Source organism: Eriocheir sinensis, chromosome 60 (genome assembly GCF_024679095.1).
Source record: "Eriocheir sinensis breed Jianghai 21 chromosome 60, ASM2467909v1, whole genome shotgun sequence".
In the NCBI taxonomy this organism is placed as follows: domain Eukaryota; kingdom Metazoa; phylum Arthropoda; class Malacostraca; order Decapoda; family Varunidae; genus Eriocheir; species Eriocheir sinensis.
Genome location: NC_066568.1, coordinates 8,424,969 through 8,448,477, shown reverse-complemented (window position 1 = coordinate 8,448,477; position 23,509 = coordinate 8,424,969). Strand labels below are relative to the sequence as shown.

Sequence of the window (23,509 nt, the reverse complement as noted above, 5' to 3'; positions counted from 1 at the left end):
TCGTCTTCTCTCTCTCTCTCTCTCTCTCTCTCTCTCTCTCTCTCTCTCTCTCTCTCTCTCTCTCTCTCTCTCTCTCTCTCTCTCTCTTGCAGGTAATTTATAGAAAACAACAATGGAAAATAAATGTTTATTCTACGATGCATACATGAGTGATCTATCTGTGGTCTTTAATTACGATCCTAAGTACAGATTAGTGAGGAGATATTATATTAAGACTTGGAGCTTTGGCGGGAAGGCTAAGCTATTCATTTAATACTGATGGTTAATACTTTAGTAGTTGTTATTCTTGTTATTGCTGTTACTATCATTATTATTATTATTATTATTATTATTATTATTATTATTATTATTATTATTATTATTATTTCATTAGTTGTAGTAGTAGTAGTAGTAGTAGTAGTAGTAGTAGTAGTAGTAGTAGTAGTAGTAGTAGTAGTAGTAGTAGTAGTAGTAGTAGTAGTAGTAGTAGTAGTAGTAATAGTAGCAGTAATAATTATGGTAACGATGATGATGATAATGGTAGCAACAACAACAACAGCAACAACAACAGAGTACAATAAAGTAAGTGCATAAATAACATTACTTTTCTGTCATCTAACTTCAACCTCACCAATTAATCAATTAGTAATATTTGATTTCAGTATATTACTATACTATCCGATGTTTCTAAATCATTATATACTTCTTACTCGATAGCAATACACACTACCTCACCCATATAATTGTGACGAGTGGCAACTACACTCTTTTCACTATAGCTTACCGATTAAGGTCCGCCCACGCCACCCGAGTAATAGACCGTTTTGACTATCCGTTCGCAACGTTGTCTACCGCAGGACCGTGTGTGTAAAGGAATGACCAGACGTCGAAATAACCACACCTTCAGAAATAATACTCATTCAACATCAAATTATACTAAAAATGCTAGAAAGCAAAATACATCCATGAGCGAAATATTGAGGAGACGAAACTTCTTATGTTGTTTCCTGCCGTTCACGAGATAGATACGGGCTCGCGTATACATTCGGCACCCAGTGAGCGTATAGGCTACCATACACAAACGTAAACCCTAAAACCTATATACAAGCAATGAGTAATTTATCTTTTTTCCGTCCAGCAGGTACCATGTTTGGACATTTGGCCTCAAACAATTACTGGTATAATAGCAGTATTCCGAAATCACAAAATAGAAAACGGAACCGAGTTCACCAGGAAAAGTACCTCTGGTGGCCGCGTGTGGCGCTGCCTGTAAGTTTCACCTCTTATCATCTATCAATTGCTTGCATCCTTAACTGGAGGCTGTTGCGTGCTTTTGTGCTGCTTACTGGCCTACGCTTATTAGGGAAGAGGGAGGGGCTCAATGGCCAAGGTAATGTGAATAGCATAATATGTGATCAAGTCTTTACTGTTAACAATAAGGATCAACGCAACTCCTCTGTAAAACACTAGTAACGAATACACGACTAGAATACCTTATCGCTAATCAGAATTCAGTGGTAATATCAGGCATACAGCTGGGCCGGGGTGTGGCGGATGGCACTGACGTCAAGGGTTGGGGGGAAGGAGGAGGAGGAGGAGGAGCTGGAGGAGAGAGAGAGAGAGAGAGAGAGAGAGAGAGAGAGAGAGAGAGAGAGAGAGATTTATATCATCATCACCACCACCTCCCTTGACCACCACCACCACCATCACCACCACTACCACCACCACTTCTACTACCACTACTACAACTACGACTACTGCTGCTGTTGCTGCTTCTATAATAAACAGTACATCTACTATTAAAACAACAGATTCTACGTCTACTGCTACTACTACAACTACTACTACTACTAGTTACTACTACTGTCATGCCCCAGGATTTTCTTTTTCTATTTCCTCTATTTTCCAACAAGCCCCTGCGTGTATCGAAACACACGGGAAATTGATCAAGATCAGGATATTCGCCGGCTGCCTTGGACTGAACCCGCGACCAGCGTGACGGGAGAGCCACTCATTACCGAGTCGGCTAAAGAGGTACCTCCCTGTTTAAGTGGGTTATGGGAGGCTCGTTCATCAGGCATAGTCGCCGCACTACACTACTACTACTACTAGGCTACTACTACTAGGCAACTACTACTAGGAAACTACTACTACTGCTACTACTAATACACAAAATTACGGAAATACACAGTCCTCCACAGCATTACCAGGATGAAACAATCTTCTATGCATCTCTGGGAAGGTAATGTAGATGAGGTCCACCCTTTTGAGGAGTCCCCCCTGGAGCCTGGCGTGGAGGAATACGAGAGTGGCGATCACATGAGGGGTGCTGAGGACCGCTAGAGGGCTCTGTGGAAGGGGGAAGAAAGTAATGTGGGGTGAGGAAGGATAAATAGTATAAAGCCATAGAAGATAGCAAAGGAAATACAATATAGCTTTTGGAAAACAAGGGAAAAGACATCACACCAGCCATTATTAACCAACCAAGGAAGTGACGCTGCAGAGGCAATACAGCTGGAGCACCAACGGAGCAACGTTACAGATTGGCATGCTTTTTTTTTTTTTTTTTTTTGGTATTTCGTTGGGGATACTACCCCAATGGAGGAAGGCGGTGCATGCCGCGCAACCCCCCAGACGGCTGGTAGAGAGATGCCCAATTCTTTCAAGGAGGAGGCCCAACAACGGGGCTGAGGGTGTCGGAAAGAGCCCACCTTTCCAGCCCCATGATAACTGATAGGTCTCGAACCCACGCTCCAACACCCCGCCGAAGCGCAAGGCAGAGACTCTACCACGGGACCTCAAAGTGCTTATCTTTCAATGAACTTCCTCCACCTGGGCATGCTTGCTTCGCTCGCCACCCTCTAAGAACTGATGCCCTTTAGCCCCCCCAAAAAATCTACTAAAACTACGGGCCTGCATTGACATTCTGAGCGCAGCCTTTTATACATCTCTCAAGCAGACAGGATGTGAAAGGTCACCTTAAATGCTGAGGACTGCGTGCGTAAAGTTAGCCAGTCAACCTGTTACCCTCCGCTTTATGTGTCAACTAACCCTCCACGTAGTTCACATACCGCTTGGCATCTTCCTAAATGTCATACATTTGACAGAATGAAAATTTCTTCATAAATGAATCGAATAGACAAAACAAATAAAATAATCACTCCCTTTGTGGTAGCACTCAGTTCAGTCGCATTTCAAGGCATTTAACGGCGTCCTTGGCACTACGGGCCATATTACAAGTCAAATCCGAGAAGTTTCGGGTCCCTGTAAAGGTTGGTTTAGGGGTCGTACTAATGAGTCCAATCCAAGAAGTTTCGGATCGATCCCTACTGAGTTCGGGATGAATAATTCTGTATAGACCCGAAACTTCTCGGATTCCATGGACTTGTAATACGGCCCCTAAACCGATCGACTATTGTATGGACCCGAAACTTCTCGGATTCCATGGACTTGTAATACGGCCCCTATACCGATCGACTATTGTATGGACCCGAAACTTCTCGGATTCCATGGACTTGTAATACGGCCCCTAAACCGATCGACTATTGTATGGACCCGAAACTTCTCGGATTCCATGGACTTGTAATACGGCCCCTAAACCGATCGACTATTGTAGGGACCCGAAACTTCTCGGATTCCATGGACTTGTAATACGGCCCCTAAACCGATCGACTATTGTAGGGACCCGAAACTTCTCGGGTTTGACTTGTATTACCGCCGCAGACCCATCCATTACGGCTAAGATCTCAATGTATGAATTTTCATTAGAAATTAGTTATATCTATCGTATTATCTTCCCTGAATGATGTTTTTATTCACTTGCTATGAGTCGAAAACCGGAAAATATGATGTTCGGAGTACGGCCATCTAGTAGCGATGCAAAGGTACGGAACTCTGTCCGAATACAGCTGCGTTTGTCCGGCAGCGTGAACATGGCAAGCAGAGTGATAAAATGGCCTGGTGTCAAGCCACGGACGGAATGACCCGTTTCCATTAAGGACAAAAAGTTGTTATATAGTGTGAGCTAATTTTCGCGCACATGAGTTCTGCTGCTCCGAAGTTATACGTGATTGAATTGTGGGGTGAAGACTCGCCATTTCATCATTGTCCTGTGTTGAGGACGTAACGCAGCCTTGAAACCTTCCTTCAAGCTTGAAACGCCCAGACAAGCCCAGAAACAGATCTCCAACAGACACAGACAGACAGACAAACTTCCAACAGACAAACTTCCAACCGACACAGATAGACAAACTTCCAACCGACACAGATAGACAGACTTCCAACAGACACAGACAGACAGACTTCCAACAGACAGACAGACAGACTTCCAGCAGACACAGACAGACAGACAAACTTCCAACAGACACAGATAGACAGACTTCCAACAGACAGACAGACAGACTTCCAAGACTTCCAGCAGACACAGACAGACAGACAGACTTCCAACAGATAGACAGACAGACTTCCAAGACTTCCAACAGACAAAGACAGACTTCCAAGACTTCCAACAGATACAGACAGACAGACAGACTTCCAACAGACAGACAGAGCGATAGACTTCCAACAGACAGACAGACAAACTTCCAACAGACACAGACAAACTTCCAACAGACACAGACAGACAACCTTCCAACAGACAGGCAGACAGACTTCCAACAGACAGACAGACAGACTTCCAAGGGAGGCAGCTGCCCATCCTTGCTCGCGCCGGACGCCATGGCCAGGAAGTCTTCAAAAGTAAGTAGCATATTATTCAAGGTTATAAATTAAGCGTAAATAAAACCACTTCCTCATATACTCACGCAGTTTGGTATGGTATTAGTTCGATATTGTTCTAAGTGATTTTCCTCCCCATCTTTGTCTGAACCTCCATATTTGATGCTTCTGACTCCTACATCAAGTATTCCCAAAGGCTGAGAAAGAGATTGATCGGATTATAATGAGTAGTTTTGTAGGTTCATGTTATAGAAGCTTTATCATAATAGATTACAAGAGTATACGTTAGGGACTTTCCTTACTTTCGAGATCAGGAAATTTTAACTATTTTAGGGATTTTTTTTAGGGAAATTTTGGAAGCCCATTTTTCAGTGATTTTGCCTTCTCCCTCCAAAACCCCAGTTCCCCACAGGTCCCCAGGCTTGTGTTGGGGGGTAGGGGGGCTGGGGTGGTGGAGGGGGAGAAGTATATTGTTGTTCTGTAGTTTTACCCCAAACTTTCACCAGGGTCATAAAAGTACTCATGGAAATACCCAGAAATCCTACGAAAGCCTTGTCAAAAATGTGAGTGTGAACGTCGATGTTTAAAAATACGGTCCAATACTATAGTGCTACACCCAGATCACTGGTGGCTGACATGATATTTCCTGATGGATTCCAACGCCTTTTTCATCAGTTTAGTAATGCTTTTCATTGCAATTTTCTCGTTTTTAGAGATCTGTGCAGCTGATTGAGGGGCAATAGCTTACTGTTTTAGCAGCGATAAATTACCATCTTGGCAGCATTAGGTTACTGTCCTTAGTGCCCATAGCTTACTATTTCTTTGGCAATAGGTTACCATCCTTAGTGATAATAGGTTAATATTCTATTTGCATTATGTTGCTATTATAGTGTTAACAAGTAAGTACCATATTTTTGGGGAATTTGTGACAAGCAAGGTACTTTGGGACATCAATGAAAACTTTAATTATAAATAAATAAATGTGTTATAGATCATCAAATCCATTACCCCTTTAACTGGAGAGGTTAGAGCATTGATTTCAGAACAGTTTGATGAATTATAAATATTAAAAAAAAATTAATTCCTCCTCAGGGTGCCCTTTAAATCTGGACCTTTAAACTCATCCTTCTAACAAGGAAATACGTCTCTCCATCTCAACAAGTTGCAATGCTACTGTAGGCATGAAACTTGATAGCCAAATTTCTCATCTTAAAATGTAACTTTGCTGAAGGCGCTTTGGTTTTAGGTAGGTAGGTAAAGTTGGGGGCATACGCTGTAGCAGCGTGTGGCCTCGGTGCTCATCTCCGTAACATTGGCCCTTGAGCCTGTGGTGGGAGGGAGCCCATTACCCCGGGACACAGGGCCAGTGTGACATCTGGGTTACCACAGTTTACCTCCCCCAGGTTTCCCCAGGTACCCATTTATCGACCAGCCTGAGAGGGAGGATGAACAGCTGGGTGAGCTGCACGATGACTGCCTGGGCCGGGATTCGAACCCGGGCCCACGGAGTAGAAGCCAGGTACACTGACCACGAGACCACGGAGGCGTATTTTGGTTTTAAGTAGAATGGAATATGTGGTAAGCACTTTTAAACCAACATGGGGGACATAAAAGTATGCTTTATGAACTTCAAATTGATATTGAATATATGCTCCATATTTACTAAAAACTTATGTTTGAAGGATTTTGGAAACTACAACCTTAAACCTCTACAGATGCTTGTAGATTTGTAGTTAGTATCAAAGGTAAAATTGAACTAAGAGTGATGTAAGAAAATGCAATAAAGGTAGAGGATACACTCTCCTTGATGTGGGAGGCTTTGATCTGGAGTGCTTTGGTGGTCTGAATTACCTATATAAAAAAAGACATACTATTATGTCAGTAAAGTAATTGTATCAGATAAAAACAAGAAAGTATTCACAGTGGACTACCTGAGGAAAACCCTATCATACGAGGCTAACATCGTAATTGTTGACAGCCTTATGGAGTGGTGTGCAAGCAGCGGAGTGTGGCCTGAAACCTCATCAACGGTCATTGGTCAACAAGGCTAAAAGTGAGCACATGTCAGGGGGGGCATTGCTTCACTCACCTGCTACCTCAACCCTCAATGGTCCCTCTGAGCAAGTCCCCATGCAGTTACCCTTCTCATTCTAAACCACTCTTGGCAAGAATGACCAACTTCCCCAAGCCATGAGGAACATGGGGATCTCATTGGTCTCCTCCACTTAAGGTTGTCTCATTCCAAACAATTCTGGGAAGTGTACCATGTGTCCACCTAGCTGGGGTTGGCATTCATGGACTAAGCTGATAACAAGGCTTGATTTAGTTCCTGGTTTGGCGTGAAGTCATTCCAGCGACACTCCATGATCCTCTGAAGGCACCTGGTAACCAAAGGCATTGACATGCCTCTCTAAGTCACTATTCAGTTCCTTGTCTCACAGCCATGCAGTAAGACAGGGAGCAAGAATGACCTAAAGCCTTGAGTCTTAATCCACCTGCAAAGATATTGACAATACCATATACTCATGCTGAGTGAGTCCATAACACTGTGAGCTAGGCCAGTCTATCGAGTGACTTCCTGGTAAGAGCCATCATTGTTATGCACTACACCACCAAGGAATGTGAACTTTTGGTAACCTTGATATCCTCACCACATGCATGAACAGACTACATAAAGTGTGTGAACCTTCAAGCCTCTAAATGATTGGACCTAGATTTGGCCCAGGAGACCTTCAGTTCCAGTGGCTTTGCCTCCTCATGTAGCATTTAAAGAGCCATCACCAGGACCACTAGTCATTCCGTGAGAAGTGCATCATGGGCAAAAACACCGTGACGTGACCTTTATGTTTTTTTCATCTTTTTAACATTTTGCTTATGGTGCCAGTAGTCTTTCTTGGTGTGGCTTGGTGGTTGACTGTAGCCTGTTGTGGTATAGGCAAGTGTTTATAGTGGCGCCATCTTGCTTGGCTCATGCTCTCCCCCGGAGTTCATATTTGATACTCATTTTGAGAGAATCTAGAGTCCAGACTGATAGGTGGTCTTCAGGACAGCATGTTGGTAGTCTTAGGGCACTTGGTGATGACTGAAAAATGTCAGCTTGTAGCAGCGGGTAGGACTCAAACCAGGGTCCATAAGGATGCAGCACCCGCATGCTGACCACTCAGCCACCGCCTCCTCCACTGGCAGATGCTCTTCACTGACTTTGATTGACAAGATTGACAACTTTTCTTAATACCCAGTCCAAGCAAGTGTTGAAAAGTGATGGCTCCTGCCTTGCTCCTGAATTAACAGGAAAGAAGTCGGAGACAGTTGCTCCATGCTTCATAGCACTCTCAGTCTCAGAGTAAAGGCCAGTCATCTGGTTAATAATTTTTGCAGGAATCCTGCAGATCTGCAATGTTCTGGAGTGCCTCACAATGCACTGACTCAAAAGCCTTCTTGAGATCTGCTTAGACTGCGAGTAGCCTCTTTGGAAACTTAAGTTGGCATTTCACAAGGGTGCAAAACATTAGGATGTGGCCAGTTGTTGACCTACTGGGCATGTACCCAGATTGTTCAGGCCTCAGAAACTTAAGCAGATGAGATCAAATTCACATCAGCAGTAGATGAGTGAACACTTTGCACGGCACACTCAGGAATGTAATACAGTGGTGGTTGTTGCAGTCCTGTTGGTCCCCTTCCCCTTTCCAGATAGGGAAAACCAGCCCCCCTTTGCAGTCAGGAGGAATAACACTGGACTGCCACACGGCAGACAGCACCGCATGCAACCAGTGGATTATGGCTTCATCCCTGGGTCTCAGCATCTTTGCTCATATATTACAGATCCCATTTGTTTTTCCACCCTTCATCTTCCTCACAGCTCCTCTCACCTCTGCAAGGGAGGGTGAAGCTTTTGGTGGATCAACAGTTGCCATCTGCAAACCAGTCAGAGGGAGCTGTCCGCTTTGGGGGTCACAAAGTACTCGTCTGAACGAATCTGGCACCCATTCGCATCTGATGCTATTTGCCCATAAGCCATTCAGATACTACGGTACTCATCTCTCGTCTGAGGTGTGGATATGGGGCTGAGCTTCTTCAGAGCTTGAAAGACAGGTCTAAGGTTGTTTACATGATGACAACTCTTGACATCCTTAGTGAGACCTCAGACATACCTCTTATCCCTCCTCAGAAGGGTTCTAGTCCTTCTTGCCAGAGTCCTTTATTGGTCTGAGTTCCCAACCAGTCAGGCAGCATGACTTAACTAGTATATTTTCCAGTGTCGCCCTCGAGGCAATGCCATTCCTAAACCTTGGGCGCTCTCCAATGCACTCCTCAGCAGCTTTGACAGTTTCACGTTTAAATGTATCCAACAACTCCCCAGGGTCCTCCAGAGTCCCAAGCACTTCAAACCAATTTGAGACTGCCACCGCATACTCCTGAGGTCACGCCTGGTCCCTCAGTTTCTCAAGATGGAACCCCAGAGGGTTGCATCTTTAGTTTTTCTTGGACCTGATGCATATCTTCAGTTTTGCAACAAGTCTGTGATCAGCTGCAAATGACTCAGCACTGGAAGACCTTACAGTTCTGAAGGATCTTCCAATGAATATCCTGTACACCAGGTTTTTCCAGAGAAACACCAACAACTTATGTGGCCACTCGCTGAAGCTCTTGAAATCAGTAGTCTTGCACTGAAACGCAACTGGTTCCCTAACAGAGTGGTGAACTAATGGAATGTACTCCCTGAGAGTGTAGTGACAGTGCCAACTATAGCCATTTTTAAGCAGAGATACGACAGACATATAGCAACAACGACCTAGGTACAATATGGCTGACAAGTCTTTAGAGGTGGGGTTCACACAAGAAGCCTAGCTTCTTGATTCCCCACTATTTTTCAAATAGGTGAGTTCACCTCCTTCAAATAGGTGAGTACTAATTAGGGATGTGATCAGTTGCCTTTGCCACACTACCATCATTGCTATACCAAGTCAAGTGATAAGGCTCACCTCTCTGGAACCAGGAACCAACAATCCTCAGCTTTCTGGACTTTGCAAAGTTTAAAGACCTGCTTACATATCTGGTGCCAGACCCATGGAGATCAATACATAACTCATAGCCAGTGACAGTGGATGCGCTGAAGTTGCTCAAGACAGTTGGTGTGTCATGTCTGGGGCACTGATTGACTATAGAGTTGAAGTGTCCTGGTAGGCTAGATACTGCAATGAGAGATGTGAAGCCCAAGGTGTGCTTCAACCTCACCAGCATCATACACTCATCAACTGGAGTAACCCCAACAGCAGAGGACTGCAGTTGGCTTGAAATGGCTGTAGCTATTCTCTTGTAGTGAGCACCATATTGCTCTGGCTGGACCATTAGTAGCTATAACCCCACCACTAATCTCTCTATTTCCAGTTCTGCTCATCTCAGAAAGCCTCCCTTTCCTTTCTCAACCTCTTTGACTTCAGCTAACAGATGGCTCAGTCACTGATCCTGTGAGAGGCTTTGTAAATTTGAAATATCTATAGATCAAGGATGAAATTCCTTAGCTATGATATTATGGCCTATAAATTAGAGAAACGTTTGATAAACAAGGGTGTGTTTGCTTTCAAGAATTGTTTGGGTGAACTGCTGATCTGTTAGTACAAATATTTTTCTTGCATCTGGCACAAAAAAGATGTACATTGGTTATGTATGGAACAATTTGTTAAGTTCTTTTATTGAAAATATAATTCAGGTTTTACTATTAGAGCCAAGGAATTAAAATTCTTATGTTGTATCATGTCCATTATAATGCAAGCCGTTTTAAATTACCCCCAAATTTGGGGTATTTTGGGACAGCCATATAAAAAAATGTTCAGAAAAACAAAACCTTTGCACAATTTTCAAAGGTTCTGTATGTCACAGTAGCTCCATAAGCTTTAATACACAATACTACAATAAACTGTTTGGCGTTAATATATATATTCCTAGTATTACCCAGAAAAGTACCCAGAGTGTGTCAATATACTCCAACTTATGGTAAGCTTAGCCACTCTAGATTACCATTTTTGTGGAGATTAGTTACTGTTTAACAGTACATAATAGGTCACAATTTTAGTGACAATAGGTTATAATCTCAACATGTGATAGGTTACTAATTTAGTAGTGATAGGTAAATAGGTTACTATTTTAGCTGCAATAAGTTGCAGCAATAGGCTACTATCCTTACTATTAATAGGTTATTATTTCAGTGGTGATAGGTTACTATTTCAGAAGTGATGGGTTACTATTTTAGCAACAATAAACAGGTCTATTACTATTTTACTCTACTATTTTAGCAACAGTCTTAACATTTGATTGGTTACTAGTTTAGTGGTGATAGGTTAAAACTTAAGCAGCAATAGTTTACTATCCATAGTTTTTTTTTTTTTTTTTTTTTTACAGCTAAAGAGACAGTCCTGGGGCGCAAAGAAAAAAAAAAGCCCGCTACTTACTGCTCCTGAATAGAGGGCAAAGGAGTGGCCAAAAAGAGAGGTCAATTTCGGGAGGAGAGGTGTCCTGATACCCTCCTCTTGAAAGAGTTCAAGTCGTTGGCAGGAGGAAATACAGATTAAGGAAGATTGTTCCAGAGTTTACCAGCATGAGGGATGAAAGAGTGAAGATGCTGGTTGACTCTTGCATAAGGGGTTTGGACAGTATAGGGATGAGCATGAGTAGAAAGTCGTGTGCAGCGGGGCCGCGGGAGGGGGGAGGCATGCAGTTAGCAAGTTCAGAAGAGCAGTCAGCATGAAAATATCGATAGAAGATAGAAAGAGAAGCAACATGGCGGTGGAATTTAAGAGGTAGAAGACTATCAGTATGAGGAGGAGAGCTGATGAGACGAAGAGCCATTGACTCCACTCTGTCAAGGAGAGCTATATGTGAGTGGAGCCCCCCCACACACATGAGATGCATACTCTATACGAGGGCGGACGAGGCCCCCTGCAACTGTGCTTGGGAGAACTGGCGGAGACGGTACAGAACGCCAAGCCTTGAGGAAGTTGATTTAGCAAGAGACGAGATTTGAAGTTTCCAGTTGAGATTTTGAGTTAAGGATAGACCGAGGATGTTTAGTGTTGAAGAAGGTGATAGCTGAGTGTTGTCAAAGAATAGGGGATAGTTGTTTGGAAGACTGTCGAGTGGATAGGTGGAGAAACTGTGTTTTTGAGGCGTTGAATCGGCGTAAGAATGGATAGGACAGTTCGTTTTGGAAAGATCATCAATGAACAACAGAAAGAGAGTGGGAGATAGGACAGAACCTTGTGGGACACCACTGTCAATAGATTTAAGGGAAGAACAGTGACCGTCTACCACAGCAGAAATAGAATGGTCTGAAAGGAAACTGGTGTGTCTATATAGTGTGTGAGTAGAGCGTCAGGAATGAAAATGAATTGTTTTTACGTGTTGAGGTGTAAACGAAAAATTTAGGGTATCAGTGGGTTACACACACACACACACACACACACACACACACACACACACTACCATAGCTCCCCTTAAAATAACCCACCAAAGAAAGTCGTACCTTCAAGAGAGCGCGAAAGAGCACTGTAGCAAGGACTCCTCCAAACACGCCTGCCATACTTGAATAGAAATTAAACACGAAAAAGAACCCGCCCAGAGAGACGGCTGTGAGGAGGCTGTGTCGACCGTACTGACCCGCATACAGGGCGGCGTAGGGCGGCTCGTCCAGCAACGCCCCTGGCAAGGAGGTGTACATTTAGATAAGGAAGTTAACAAGTCAAGTTATTTATAAGTGGATAGATGAGTCTATTGATTGGTTGACTACATGTATAGGGCATTGGTATGTTTAATTAAGGGTTTTCCCACGATGCGTATGCACTGTAGGTGATGTGGGGGTATACCGACCAAGGGGGGTGTAGCGAACAGGTGTCATAATATCCCCCCCCCCTTAATAATAATAAAGTAGTTAGCCCAATAATTTAAAAGAAGAAAATGGGAAGCTTCAAGATGACGGCAGACTTTTGTTAACTACGCGAGTCGTCAGACCGTCAGGTGAATTTTTAGATTTTTTCGATGCTTGATGTTATATTTCACGTTTCTCATATAAGTGTTTCGTGACTGCGAAAGTGTGCTGATTCCAGTGGTATGACTGTTATTAGTGACAACTATGTATCTACCATGATATCTGCTGAAAAATTATGCAGTCCAGCCATTTCTTGGTTCCTCATGGCTGGCTACAGTACTTAAGTACATCGGGGATATATCGAACAGTTCGGTCTACTCCCTATTTGAATCCCATTTAAATGCACATTCATCCCAAACAAAAACCATGTATCCAAACACTATAAAATGTACTTGGTTTTATACAAGCTTCCAATAAGTATACCTGGTATGCAATATGAAACTGTTTGTGAATCCATTACAACTAGTTTAATTTGTTGTGATTGAATATTCTTTGTTCATTTGCTTTCAATATTTTATTTGAGGATAACATTTAAAACAATATTCTGATTCATTATATTAGTAAAAATGGTGGTGTTTTTATCACCCCTTTACCAAGTTTGGAACATCCCCTATTGTGGGGGTGACGCGGACAGTCGTACCCCTTTGAAAAAACCTTAACTGTGAACCGTGTATATTTCTTACAGTTTTGAAAAAAAATCACCAAGATAACCCTGTACCAGAGGTATATTTTCCAACCAATGTTTTTCAATAGAATTGTTTTTCTGATTTTTAATAAATATTTTTCCCTTAGTAGTTCGGATTACCCCCACCTCACCTATATATTGTAATGTGTTTCAGCAAGAATTACTTTTTTTTTTTTTTTTTTTTTTTACAGCAGAGGAGACAGCTCAAGGTAACAAAAGGAAAATACTAAAAAAAAGGCCGGTACTCGCTGCTCCTGTAAAAGAGTTAAGAGAAGTGGCCGAAAGAAAGGTCAATTTCGGGAGGAGAGGTGTCCTGATACCCTCCTCTTGAAAGAGTTCAAGTCGTAGGCAGGAGGAAATACAGATGAAGAAAGATTGTTCCTGAGTTTATCTGCGTGAGGGATGAAAGAGTGAAGATGGTGATTAACTCGTGCGTAAGGGATTTGGACAGCAAAGGGATGAGTTTGAGTCGTGTGCAGCGGGGCCACGGGAGGGGGGGAAGCATGCAGTTAGCAAGTTCAGAAGAGCAGTCAGCTTGAAAATATCGATAGAAGATAGAAAGAGAGGCAACATGGTCTCTACTGCTTCCTCCTCTCTCGGCTCAGAAAGAGCCTGGAAGGAGTTGCGGCACTCCACACCCACAGGAGTGGACCTCTTCAGCTTGAGGCGGCTCCCACGGTTTTCAGCCACCTGCCAGCCCCCATCTGCAGACGGTGTACTATGTACATCGCCTGACTGAGGACCTGATGAACGGAGGACTCGATTTTCCTTCCTCATGGCCTCCACATTCTTCTCCATCTCCTCTATTCTCTTCAAGAGAGAATTCACCAACTCGACTGTAACGTCTGCCACCCCATCGGCCACGCCTCCACCCTCCACTGCACCTTCGTCAGCCGTCTCACCAGCCACAGCGTCACACACCACCCTCTCGCTCCCACCAGACATAGTCAGTTAGGAGGGGAAAAGGGCGGCCAGGGTGTGTGTAAGGCTGTGAAGGGTGTCAGTTAGAAGGTGAAAAGGGCGGCTAGGGTGTATGTAAGGTTGTGAAGGGTGTCAGGAAGGGAAAAGGCTGGGGTAAAGGCTGTGAAGGGTGTCAGTTAGAAGGTGAAAAGGGCGGCTAGGGTGTATGTAAGGTTGTGAAGGGTGTCAGTTAGGAAGGGAAAAGGGCGGCCGGGGTGTGTGTAAGGCTGTGAAGGGTGTCAGTTAGAAGGTGAAAAGGGCGGCTAGGGTGTATGTAAGGTTGTGAAAGGTGTCAGGAGGTGAAAAGGGCGGCCAGGGTGTGTGTAAGGTTTTGAAGGGTGTTAGTTAGGAGGTGAAAAGGGCGGCCAGGGTGTGTGTAAGGTTTTGAAGGGTGTTAGTTAGGTGAAAAGGGCGGCCAGAGTGTGTGTAATAAGGCTGTGAAGGGTAACAATAAGGATCATGGCCCGGATTCACTAAGATACTCACTAACTGCACACTAATATAACTACACACTATTGATTTGGCGACCGACGTTACCAAAGAGGACGCCGGTTGTGGTGCCTAGGATGGCTTGGGTGAAGGCGGTGGGGGAGAAGACGAGGAGGGCCGCCAGGATGAGGCACGAGGAGACGAGTCCCTGACACCCATACACCTGTCCCGCCCCGCGCACCACGCCCTGCAGCACCTGGGGGAACAAATACACCTGTAGTTAGCAACACCTGAAACATAAACACTTGTAACACACACACACACACACACACACACACACACACACACACACACACACACACACACACACACACACACACACACACACACACTCACGAGGCCAAGACGTGTCACATGGCACTCCCCATAGCAGCCGCAGGGTCAGCCTGTTGACCCTTTTCCTTCTCCTTCGCTCCCCATTCCTCCGCCCCTTCCCATTTTTTCAAGGAACTCATTATTCCACAGAACACTTGTGAAATGTTGTGACATTATGCAGACATACAGTGAGTGCAGTGTGTTAGTGGTGCTGGAAGGGCAGTGAGAGCTGTGTGTCGCCAACGCCTCGTCATCCACCGCGTCACCGCCGACACGCTCAAGCTCCGAAGGACGCCATCTCGGTCACCAAGCAGCAGGGTTGGAAAAAACCCGGGTTTTTTTTAAAAAAACACAACCCACTGGGTTTTTTTGGGTTTTTTTGGGTTATTTTGGGTTTTATTGGGTTATTTTGGGTTTTATTGTTTTTTTTTATTATTCATATTTATATGTAAATCAGTTTAAATAAGCATTTAAAAAAGTAATCTAAAGTGAAATAAAAGGTTTGAAGTGTTATCTGAAGGCCAGACACTTGGTTGATACAAGTTGAACTTGTACTGTACTGGTACCGGTAACGGGTAAGTGGTAACTGGACAGGAACTGAACAGGTCAGGCTTGGCTACTGCTGACTCAGTAGCCTACTCCTCACTCCTCAGAGGCTCAGTGTTGTTTCCATTATACAGACAGAAGAGGAATCAGAGGACCACAGCAGTTAGCAAAAATGCCTGCTGATAGTGGGAGAAAAAAGGCAGCTGAGTGGAATGAAGTTGACATTTTAGAAAATGAAAAACAGAAAGCAGCCTGTAAATACTGCAGCCAAATAATTAGTGCAAATGAGACCAGGAACTTAATCTCAAGATTAAAAGAAAACCCCTGTTTGATGTTATTTATAATTTCTTTTTTATGTTAAATGTATTTTTAAAAAACCCAAAAAAACCCACTTGGACCGGGTTTTTTTGAGTGTTTTTTTTTGGGTTTTTTTGGGTGGGTTTTTTTGGGTGGGTTTTTTCAATGCCAACCCTGCCCAGCAGCAGGGGAAGGTCAGTTCAGGTGGCAGGCAGTGTGGCAACCTCGTCACTCAGGTTTGGAGCAAGATGCACGGTACCTTCATCAACGCTGTGCACTGGCTCCCAGAAACAGGTACAACAACCAACCGGGCAGCACCCACCACCTGTGTCTCGCCGGCCCAGGAGCTTAGCACCTCATTACTAAGCCTGGGTACCTGAGTGACCTCTCAGATGCTGCCCACCTGCATCCCTCTCACTCTATCTCACTCGGCCGTGATTCCTGATTGAATCACTTAGACTGCTGCTGATTGACTGTTGGCTGCGAGAGTTCTCTCCAGTTGCTGGTCTCTGCTTTCCCCCACCCAACACTCTCATGTAAGCTCCGACAGTATTCATATATCTCATCCTCCCTGAACTGTTTCAAAAGATAGACATATGTTGCTTACATACATCACTGGATAAAGCAAGATTTTCAAAACTCAATAGGCTAAAAATAAATATTATTTTTGTGAGTATGTCAATCAATCAATCAGTCAATGGTAGCATACGCCGGGGGGCACGTCGCCTCACCCACCTTTCGTCGCCAAGTCCGGAGGGCCCTCCCGGGCAAGTCTCCATGCACGCCCCCGTCCCATCCTGAGTACCTCCTGGCAGGATCTATTGACTTGCTCAATAGATCCTGCCCATAGAGTAAGACAAGGGGGGCAAAGGACTTGAAGATCCGGATCTTTGTCCTTCTGCACAGGTATCGACAACGCCATATACTCGTGCTGAGCGAGTCCATAACACCGTGGGCCAAGCCAATCCGCCGTAAGACTTCCTGGCGAGACTCACCGTTGTTCTGAACTACGCTACCAAGGTATGTGAAATTTTCCGAGATCTCAATGTCCTCGCCACACGCATGAACAGACTGTACTATTTCATCTAGCAAACCTCCAAACCTCAGTACCTTGGCCTTGGCCCAGGTGACCTGAAGTCCCAAAGACTTCGCCTCCTCGTGCAGTGCCTCGAGAGCCATCACCAAAACCTCCAGCGACTCCGCCAGGATTACTTCATCATCGGCAAAGACTAGGTCAGTGACCCTGGTATTACCAATGGATGTTCCACAATGACTGGTCCACAACTCTGCCTAGTACCCAGTCCATATAAGTGTTGAAAAGCAATGGGGCAAGAACACAGCCCTGCCTCACTCCCGGATTCACGGGAAAGAAGCTGAACAAGTCCCCCCACACTTCGCAGCACTCTCAGTCCCGGAATACAGGCTAGTTAGCAAACCAAAAGTTCTTGCAGGAATCCCACGGAATCGCAGAAGATTCCAGAGTGCCTCGCGATGCACTGAGTCAAACGTATTCTTGAGATCGACATAGACTTCAAGCATCCCTTGTCGAAACTCACGTCGGCGCTCCACCAGTACGCGAGGCGCTAGGATACGGTCAGTTGCCGACTTACTAGGCGTGAACCCAGACTGTTCAGGTCTCTGCAGCTTCAGCAGCTGGCTGCGAATTCGCATAAGCAATAGGTGGGCAAGCACCTTGCATGGCACACTGACCAATGTAATGCCTCGGTAGTTGTTGGAGTCCTGTCGGTCCCCTTTCCTTTCCAGATAGGGACGACCAACCCCCTCTTCCAGTCTGGAGGATTGGTACCTGACTGCCATACAGCAGTCAAGATCGCGTCCAACCTGCGGATCATGGCCTCACCTCCAACTTTGAGCAGCTCTGCACTGATGTTACAGGTACCAGATGCCTTTCCACCCCTCAACATTGCCACATCCTCTCAGACCTCGTCAAGAGAGGGTGGGCTTTCGTCGATGGGTGGATCAGCATCAGCCACCTGCAACCCAGCAATTGGAAGCCATCCACTTAGAGGGTCCTCCGTGTACAACTGCTCAAAGTACTCAGCCCAACGAGCCCTTTACCCATCCATGTCCGACACGAGGCTACCATCAGCTGTTCGGATAGCGTTCACCTGAGAGGTAGACATGAAGCTGAGCCTCTTTAGGGCTCGGTAAGCAGGTCGGAGGTCATTTGCATTTAAATGGCCCTTGACTTCCTCAGCTAGACCCCTGACATACCTCTTCTTGTCTCTCCACAGAAGAGCTCTAGTCCTACGCGACAGCCCTATATTGTTCCCGATTCCCAGCAAATCTGACAGCGCGAATCTCCTTAATATTCTCCAGGTTTCCGCCGAGGCAAATCCACTCCTAGATCTCGGGCGCTCTCCAATGCACTCGTTGGTAGCTTGAAGAGTCACATTTGAAGGTATCCCATCGTTCCACAGGGTCCTCAAGGGCGCTGAGGACATCGAACCGATTTGATTCTGTCACTGCATACTCTTGAGCACATGCCAGGTCCTTCAGCCTCTCGAGATGGAACACAGTATTGTTGCATCTCGAGATTCTTCTTGACCTGATGTGAATCCTGAATTTTGCAACAACAAGCCTATGATCAGCTCCAAAGAACTCAACACTCCGGTAAACCCTGCAGTTCTAAAGAATCCTACAACGAGTACTTACGAGGATGTGGTCAATCTCTTTAGCTACTCCTCCGGCATCACTATACGAAGTCCAGCGGTGCAGCTCTGGTCTCTGGTACCAGGAACCAGCAATTCTCAACCTCCAGGATCTTTCTAATTTCAGGAGGAGAGAGCTGTTGATGTTCCTTGTACCAGAACCCTGGGGAACAACACATAGCTCGTAGCCAACCCTGTCAGTACCATTAGTAGCACTGAAGTCGCCCAGGACCATGAGTGTGTTCCGGGAAGGACACTGGTCTAATACGGAGTCGAGATTGGCGTAGAACATTTCCTTTCCTTCCATTTCACGCATCGCGGTAGGAGCGTACACTGCAACAAAAGACATGAAATTCAGTGTGTGCTTCAGCCTCATTCACACTATACGCTCATCAACCGGAGTAACCTCAACACCAAATGGCAGCAGTTGGCTAGAGATGCCCATAGCTACCCCCTTGAGACGGAAGCCATTGCTTATGCCGGACCAGTAGAAGGCGTACCCCCACCCCCTTTCTGATCTCGCCACTACCAGGCCTCCTCGTCTCGGAGAGTGCCACTATGTCCACCCTCAGGCTTCTGAGCTCATTTGATAGTTTGGCAGTCGATCATCGTCCGAGAGGCTCTGGACGTTTCAGGGGTCCACACGCAGAGCCCTCCGAAGGTTAACCCCGGGCCTGGTTTTGCCTATCTCTCTAACTCTATCCATTTGTGACTAAAGCTACTCCGGTTGATGAGCGTATAATACGAGTGAGGCATATCTTTGGTTTTATGTCTCTTGCCGCAGTGTACGCTGGTACTGAGATGTGTGAAACTCAAGAGAATGAGATGTTCTACACCAAATTCGTCTCCACAGTAGAGCAGTGCCCCTCGCGGGACACACTGCTTTTGCTGACTTTAATGCTACAGTTTTCGCTATAATTTTAGTGTTGGTTCACACGGCTCTGGTATCAGGAACACCAACAGCTCTCTCATGAATTTTCCAAGAACCAGGAGGTTGAAAATTGCAGGCTTTGGGTGTCAGAGACCAGAGCTGCACCGCTGGACTTGGTATTGCAATGCTCATCAGGACCAAACATAAGGGCTGGCGGTGGTGATGTTGAGATGCACCACCATCGTCTTGTCAGTGATAATCGTGACGTGGTTCTCTAGAGTCCAGCTCTACAGTCAGCTTAAGATGTCTTGTAGGGGCGTGAAGTCAGGGGCTGTGAAGTCAATGATGACACCAACTGTCGAGTCATCCACATATTTCCAGTGTTGAAGAGCGTCCAGCAATGTGGCATTGATAATGACGAGAAATCACAGAAGCCCATTTTGCGTCTCTTGTGGCACAGAGGGCTTGAGGGTGTAGGTAGGTGGTACCTTGATAACTCACTGCCTGGAGTCGCTCGGTCAGGAAGCCGTTCTCCAGAATGCCAGGTTGGAGGAGATGCCAATGGTTATGACCTTGATGATATTAGTGGTGTGGTCACCCAGATCAAAGGCTTTCCGAAAGTCAACAAAGGCAAGGACAATGATAGTTTTTCAGGACTCACACGGTGCCCTAGTTAGATATTTACGTGCACACACACACACACACACACACACACACACACACACACACACACACACCGTGGACCACTGCAGGCGCATAGGGCTACTGTTCGCGTGACCTGCAGGCGTGACAGTGAGGTTGGAGACGATCATGAAGATGGGTGTGGTGGCCTGGGTGACGGGGACAGGAGTTGGTGTGACGGGTAGGCCTGGGAGAGCTGCGGGAACAGCTGCGGGGACACCAGGAGACTCGGGGATGTCTTTGAACCCCATGGAGGCGCAAAGTGGAGTTCCAATGAGCACATAGGCCACAGTGAGGCCCGGAAGGTTGGTCTGGGAGAGTAGGGTGGACACGGCATTACCCGTGAACACACTGGGGAGGGAGAGATGACGTTAATTACGAAGTGTTACCTGTGAAGACATAATGGGAATGGCGTTGATAACTCTTCTCGCCCCATATCCTCGTCCATCAAACCGTAGCAGACCTTCCTCAAAGGATCCAGTACACATAGATTGCACACCAGGGGAAGGCATGTGTATCAGTGCAATAGAAACAGTTAAGAATGAATAGATAAAAATGGAGAAAAAATAAAGAATGTTACTGCAAGCTTTATCGGTGTGAAATGATAATACCGCTGCTCCCGTAAAGAGGACAGCTTGAGTAGCCGAGAGAGAGAGAGAGAGAGAGAGAGAGAGAGAGAGAGAGAGAGAGAGAGAGAGAGAGAGAGAGAGAGAGAGAGAGAGAGAGAGAGAGAGAGAGAGAGAGAGAGAGAGAGAGAGATTCGGTTAGAGGGTGTCTCGAGACTCCCTTTTGAAAATGTTCAAGAAAATACAGAAAATGAAGACTGTTCCAGAGTTGACCAGAGAAAGGGATGGAGTAACGAAGATGCTGGTTAACTCCTGTATATGGATTTTGAACAGAATAGGGATGAGATAGAGTAAAAAGTCGTGTGCAGCGGGACCGCAGGAGAGGTGGAGGTATGTAGTTAGCATAGCTCCCCCGTCCCCCCAACAGCCAACACAAATATGTGTTATGCACCTGTACAGGTGCCCTGCGCATCATTAATCCAGATCCAGATCCAGATAAGCACATACTTTGATTTAACTCCAGGATGTCTCGTGGATCATTTATAAATAAAAACAAAAAATCCGGATAGGCTACTCTTTAGCCCACTATCGCCGCTTGAGGCACAAAAAGAGTCGCTCCCTCCGCCAAGTTTGTTCCCCACATTTGGTGATGCTAGGTGCGCCTATTACCCCGGAACACGGATCAATGTGAAATCCGAGATTGCCACAGATTATCTTCCCCAGATGTTCCCAGGTACCCATATATCGACCAGCACGAAAGGGAGGATGAACAGCTGGGTGAGATGCACAGCAACTGCCCGGGCCGGGATTCGAACCCGGCCCGCGGAGTGGTAGCCAGGCACGCTGACCACTAGACCACGAAGGCAGTTAGTATGAAAAAATGAAATGAAAAAAACAAACAAACAGAGGAAGGCAACATTGCGGTGAAATTAAAATGTTAGAAGACTGTCAGTAAGAAGAGGGAAGCTAAAGAAACGAAAAGCCTTTGACTCTTTCTTGTACAAAAGGGCTGTGTGTGTGGAATACCCCCACACATGAGATACGTATCCTATCCGAGGGTGGACAAGGCCCTTGTATGTGGACAGCATTTGGGAAAGAGTAAAGAGCTGGTGGAGACTATACAAAATGACTAACTTCGAGAAAGATGATTTAGCAAGAGTTGAGATATAAAGTTTTAAGATGAGATTTTGAATTACGGATAGATCGAGAGTGTTTAGTGTAAAGGAAGGGGACAGCTGGTTGTTATTGAAAAATGAGGGATTGTTTTAAGTTGTCAGCTGAAAAATTTTGTTTTTGAGCCACTTAAGAATACCAAGTTCTCTGCCCCAGTCAAAAAATATTGGCAAGGTTAAAGGTTAAGCGTTCTGCAGCTTCCAGCTTTGAGTTATGTAATTCCTGTTGAGAGGGTCTTGTTTAATAAGTTTAGTAGTGCAGAGTAATCATCGGCATGAGTGGTTAGACCATTTTGCTTTGGAAAGGTCATTAATTAACTATTGAAAGAGAGTGGGAGATCAAATAGAGCCCTGTACTGTTGATAGGTTTAAGGGTACAACAATGACCGTCTACCGCAGCGGAGATAGATCGGTCTGAATGTAAACTAGATGAAAGTATAGAAACAGGGCTAGAATCCATAGGACAGAAAGGGGAAGGTGATCGGATAGTAAAGTGTAACAGAATATGTTGCAGCGTTAGGGTGAAAACTGGGATAATGAAGCTGACGTGATCTTCTTGATGTGAATAAAACCCAGAGTGGCAGATGAATGATTCATATTCTACCTTATAGGCCTATGCATCTTTCGTCAGCCAGTGTAGGTTTTATTCAGATGAAACGTCAGAGGTTAGGAAGACGTCTAAATCTAGAGTGCTGGGCGTGTTTCCAAGCGGTCAGGGATATTTACGTGCAGGTTGCTGAACCAACTGCTCTAGAACACCAGGCTGGCCACTGAAAGAGGATAAAACCCAAAGCTGGTGGTGAACATTGGACTCGCTTAGGATAAAGATTCATAATGGGAGAGACTCAAGATGTGCTCAGCTTTCGAATTCAAATAGTCAAAGAATTTCGCATAGTTGGTAGAATTAAGTTAGAGATAAACAACATGTATTTAGTAATTGAATGCTGATGAAGTCTTAGCCAGATAGTGAGAACTTCTGAAGAATAAAAATTGTAGGCATGAGAACAAGTGATATCGTTGGGTACATAGACGTAGCATCCAGTTTTGGACTTAAGTGATAAATATACTACTGTCAATACTTGAGGTGGCGGGAAAAAAAAAAAACCCTCACCTGACAGCAGAGGTAACAGCAACAATGACAGCAGATGAAGCGTGGGCCCAGGCAGCGTGAGTATGACCTTGCCCGTGCATGATTCGACTCCCCACTAGGAGGCCGAGCAGGAGGGCATGCTGGGTGACGTGACCACTTGACACAATATGCTGAGGCTGGTGCAGGAAAATAGCCGTCAGCATAGCGACAACAAGGGCGGCGAGACCCCATAAAGCTACCAGGATGTTCTCGATCATTAAAGCTGCCAAGATCAGGGCTCCACTAAAGGGGTTGTTGATCAGTAGAGGAGCTCCGAGTGTCCTTAGAATGGCGTTGAGAATTCTCAAGGGCAGGACGAGGGAGAACACGGGCCAGTGATCCAGGAGGTCGCTCAGGTACTGCACGTCACCTGTCAGCCAATCAAGGACACCTTGCAGGCACGGCGGCGGCTCAGCGTCAACCAGCCCGTCTGTCTGGCCCTCGATCGTCACCTGATATATATATATATATATATATATATATATATATATATATATATATATATATATA

The 23,509-nt window shown here is 45.3% G+C and overlaps 1 pseudogene; it reads left to right on the top strand.

Annotated features, from left to right (window-relative positions):
* Positions 1-23,509, top strand: part of LOC126985865 (RNA-binding protein 25-like) — a 43,772-nt pseudogene that overhangs the window by 5,553 nt on the left and 14,710 nt on the right.